This window comes from Berghia stephanieae, chromosome 14, assembly GCF_034508935.2.
Source record: "Berghia stephanieae isolate SIO BIC M18660-M18661 chromosome 14, UCSD_Bste_1.3, whole genome shotgun sequence".
NCBI lineage: Eukaryota > Metazoa > Mollusca > Gastropoda > Nudibranchia > Aeolidiidae > Berghia > Berghia stephanieae.
In genome coordinates, this window is record NC_088373.1 from 969,485 (window position 1) to 974,484 (window position 5,000).

The 5,000-nt window shown below is 33.3% G+C and overlaps 1 protein-coding gene across 3 annotated transcripts in view; it reads right to left on the reverse strand.

Moving 5' to 3' along the window:
- Window positions 1-5,000, reverse strand: part of LOC144959391 (uncharacterized) — a 190,401-nt gene that overhangs the window by 150,408 nt on the left and 34,993 nt on the right. For all 3 annotated transcript variants that reach the window (XM_078891966.1, XM_078891965.1, XM_078891964.1), the window contains exons 3-4: window positions 1,246-1,679; window positions 1-220 (exon numbers count right to left, since the gene is read on the reverse strand). The exon at window positions 1-220 is cut by the window's left edge and continues 178 nt beyond it. The gene's annotated coding sequence lies outside the window, so the exon portion shown is untranslated. The remainder of the gene's footprint in view (window positions 221-1,245; window positions 1,680-5,000) is intronic.

Consider the following 5,000-nt stretch of genomic DNA (forward strand, 5'->3'; position numbering starts at 1 on the left):
ATAATCACGTGGTTTTTAACAACAAAAATTAAAATCAAAATGAGAAATATATCACAGTGACGTAGCAACGAATGAAGGTAAAAATTAAAACTCCAAAAGGAAATAAAACAAAACAAAACTAAATTGCATCTTTTCTGATGTTTGTTCATCAATCCGGAAGTTGTAAGCCACGCCCACTTTGAAAAAACAAAAACCAAACAAATTGTGGTTGATGAAAACCCTGGAAGAAAATGGAAGAAAGTACGTTAATATTTTCAATTAACTAGAAATTCACATCTCTTTTATAATATTACATTATACAATTTTTATCCATTAGAAATAAATAAATAAATAAATAAATAAATAAATAAATAAATAAATAAATAAATAAATAAATAAATAAATAAATAAATAAATAAATAAAGAGAGCTACTGTTTAAACAAACAAATAAAAAAATGAATGAATAAGTACACAATAAAATATATAAATAAATAAATAGAAGAATATAAAAAAATATCAATTAATAAATAAATAAGTAAATAAATAGATAAAGATAAATAAATTAAAAAACCCGCAATGAATAAATAAAATAAATAAATGAATAATAAATTAATTTAAAAATAAATGAATAAATTTTTTAAAAAACGCATCTGTCAAGGTGATGAGAAAATTTTAAGAAAATTAAATATTAAATTTTGAAATATTAAGGATAAGTTAACTTAAAATATTCTGTTCCAGCCTAGACTCAAAGCACTCAATAGTAAGTATGGGGGCTTCTGGTAAATACCCAGAGAACTTTCCAGATTTCAGCCCTGGACACAAGTACTCGTCAACAAAAACAAAAACCAAAAAGAAAACAAACAAACAAACAAACAAACAAACAAACATACACACACATACACACAAAACACTATGTGGTCTAATGGTATGACACTCGCTTTCGGATCGGAATACTTGGGTTCGAGCCTCGTGCTCGGCGCATAGTTGAGCCCTTCTTTCACCGTACTCAGGTGTAAAATGAGTACCTGGCCGTTAACAGCGTTGTCTTTGTCCGAAAAATTGTAATATCGCCTAACAGGCGTCATGTCCCGTCCTACATGTTAAATATTGCTGTTGGCGAGGGACTCCTTGTATAGCGCTTTTAGCACATTTGGTGGATATTGCGCTATATAAAAGCTCAATTAAAAGAAAAAATTAAACACACACACACACACACACACAAATATACACACAAAAGAAAAAAAAAAGAAAAAAGAAAAACTTACCACAACACAGATATTGTACAAAAAATAGTATCAAAATCTTGGGATCTCTTCACCCCATGTTTTCGGTGGGCAATCGTCTTCCCTTCATGTCATGATGATGGTGGTGTTCAGCAATCATCCGCCACCAAACCGCCATCCTACACACACACGCGCGCGCGCACACACAACTCCACTCTGTACACCACAGATGATTCCTGGAAAACTCAGAAGAGATGAATTGTTGGTAGTAGTCGAAGAAGCCTTCTACTATCCAAGTTCAAGGTCATGTCAATGTGATGTTACGGAGTTCCGGTAGTGACGATTGATTGTCATTGTCCAATCCAATCACAGTAATGGCGGCCATCCATCTTGTCTACGACATCGATGGTTTATTTCAGAGTGCTTGGTTCTCCAGCATGTATCAATAAATTATATTGTGGCGGTGTTGCTGTTATCTGAAACGATAAAAAAAAGAAGTTATTTTCCATTTCTACATTGAAAAATGACACGCCTCTGGACCGCAATGTGTTCCAGCGCTGTAAAACCCTTAAAAACAAAAAAAAAACAATAAAAAAAAAAGAACCCACCCCCCCCCCCCAAAAAAAAAACAAACAAACAAACTACAACACCAAAAAACCATTGTTATTATTATTATTATTATTATTATTATTATTATTATTATTATTATTATTATTATTATTATTATTATTATTATTATTATTATTATTATTATTATATATCATCATTATTATTATTATTATTATTATATTATTATTATTATTATTATTATTATTATTATTATATTATTATTATTATTATTATTATTATTATCATAATTATTATTATTATTATTATTATTATTATTATTATTATTATTATTTTTATTATTATTATGTTTAAATGTCTGTGAGAATGCCAGAACACGTCAGTTTTCACATTATTCCAACACACACACACACACACACACAAACACACACACATATTACTAAAAGTTTGAAATCTGTATCCGTATTAAATAAGAAGAAATCTTGAATCACACACATAGACATAGAATAACGACACAAACCAGGATTACACTTCACTGACTTCATCACAACAAAGCGTTGTCTCTCTATAATGCGATTGCATCTTGAAATTATAGTTATATATATTATTATAAAATTACCAGCCCAGAACGCCGAACACATAAACACACCTCTGTTAAAGACAACATTGCTATAATAAATAGTTTATAACAATGACAATAATAGGATAACATGCTTACAGTTGTGCCCCATTATCACAGACCCTCTGTCATCCAAATTTTAACAATAATAGATGCTGTGTGTTTATCCAAAATGTTCACGACATCATCCAGCCAAATAAAACGCTCAACACACAAATCTATGTGTAACCTCGAACGTTTATCGTCTGATTGATACAATTTAGTGAGAACTACTCATAAAAAAATGACTGGATAAAAATAATAACAAAGAGCTGGGTGTCGTCTATTTCGTTTTATCTATATATAGTATGCGCTTAGCTAAGAAGCTCACAACATTGCCATCTGGAAGTATAACGGACCAACTCACAAAAACTCTGTGTAACCTTAAACGTTTATAGTCTGGTTAATACAGTTTAGTGAGAATTACTCAAAAACGTGGATGGCAAAAAATGGGTCACATTTACTGACATTTCCATAACGTAGAAAGAGAAATATTAGGAGAGAGGTGTTTCTATTAACAAACCGTGACTGTATCCTATCTCTAATCCAATCATAAATAGAAGTAACTCAAGTGTCAAAGTTTACTGCTTACGAAAAGCCATGGAATACTAGAATCTGATATTGCCACAATTGTCATTGGCCCTTTCCGGTCTCTTGGTTCAGAACAAAATCACAAATTGAAGGCATTCTTATTATACGTAACAATAACACACACACACACACACACACACACACACACACACACATATATATATATATATATATATATATATATATATATATATATATAGAGAGAGAGAGAGAGAGAGAGAGAGAGAGAGAGAGAGAGAGAGAGAGAGAGAGAGAGAGAGAGAGAGAGAGATAGAATGAAGTTGACATCTCTCATAAAAGTGGCTGGTTAAAAACAATAACAAAGACACATCAGTTCGTTCTTTGCAGTTAAAAACTGGAGACAGCGACATATTCATAGAATGAAGTTGACGTCACTTGGGTCTTTGTTTTTATTTTGTTGCCATCCGCGTTTATGAGTAACCTTCACTTAACGGTATTAACCAGACTATAAACGTTCAAGGTTACACATAGTTTTGTGTGTTGGTCCGTTATACTTCCGGATGGCAATGTTGTGAGCCTCTTGGCCAAGCGCATACTATCTATCGAGGCCATGATAAACTCCGCCTCCATAGGTTTTGCGACTGTCACTGTTCAGGACCTGTGGATAATATATATTTTCTCTCATCGAGTCATACTTGATTGCAAGATTTCAGCCAAGCTGTGTCTCAGAAGTAACTGCTACAATAATATAACTAAATACATAGAATATCATATAGATAGAATGCGCTTGGCCAAGGAGTTCACAATATTGCCATCCGGAAGTATAACGGACCAACAGACAAACTCTGTGTAACCATGAACTTTTATAGTCTGGTTCATACAGTTTAGTGAGAACAACTCACAAACGCGGATGGCAAAAACAATAACAAAGGCCTGAGTGACGTCATCTGCATACTATCTATAGAAAGTGTGTGCTTGGCTAAGAAGTTCACAACATTGCCACTCGGAAGTCTAACGGACCAACACACAAAACTCTGTGTAACCCTGAACTTTTATAGTCTAGAAAATGCAGTTAAATGAGAATTACTCATAATCGTGGATAGCAAAAAAAAAAAAAAGACCAAACAAAAAACAAAAAACAAAATAAAAAACCCCCCCAAAAAAACAAACAATAACAAAGACCTGAGTGATGTCAATTTCATTCTATCTATAGAGGCCATGACAAAATCTGCCTCCATAGGGTTTACGACTCTTAAGGACCTGTTGTGGATGGGTTTTTTGTTCCCAAGGTGTGTCTCAGATAAGCAGCTGCTTTAATAATATAACTAAATACAAAATATCATAACATAAGCTTTACAATAATTGTAAACCTTATATGATATTATCTATTTATTTATATTACGTATATTATGAAACGGTTGAATAAGAAAGAAGAATAAACTCCTATCCATGTCAATGTTAACGTGAAGTCTGTTTTCTTCTCCACATCGTATGACAAGATCTTGTATTATCTAGTAGTATTATATGTAATGAACATATCTATATAAATATCTGTTCTGTTGTACAATGAGAAAAAAAAATAGATATTTAAAAAGTTGACCAGAAAACTCGTCCTTCAAATTTGGATCGATTCAAACGACTCTAATCTTGACGAAAACTCTCGAATCTGGAACTTTAATGAATAACTCGCGAGGTGGTTCCACGGAGAGAGAGAGAGAGAGAGAGAGAGAGAGAGAGAGAGAGAGAGAGACAGAGAGAGAGAAGAGAGGGAGAGAGAGACAGAGAGAGAGGGAGAAGAGAGGGAGAGAGAGAGATACATACTGTTAGGTCGTTCAGAAAGAGATTGATTTTGGTGATAAGGAGGTGTGTGTGTGTGTGTGTGTGGGTGGGTGGGGGGGGGGGGGGAGGGGGGTGCAGAGGAAAAAAAAGGGGGGGGGGAGGGTGATGAGGTGAGACAAAGAGGTCAGATTATCCGTTATAAAATGTATAATCGTCTTATCCGATGTATTCTAATTAGTTG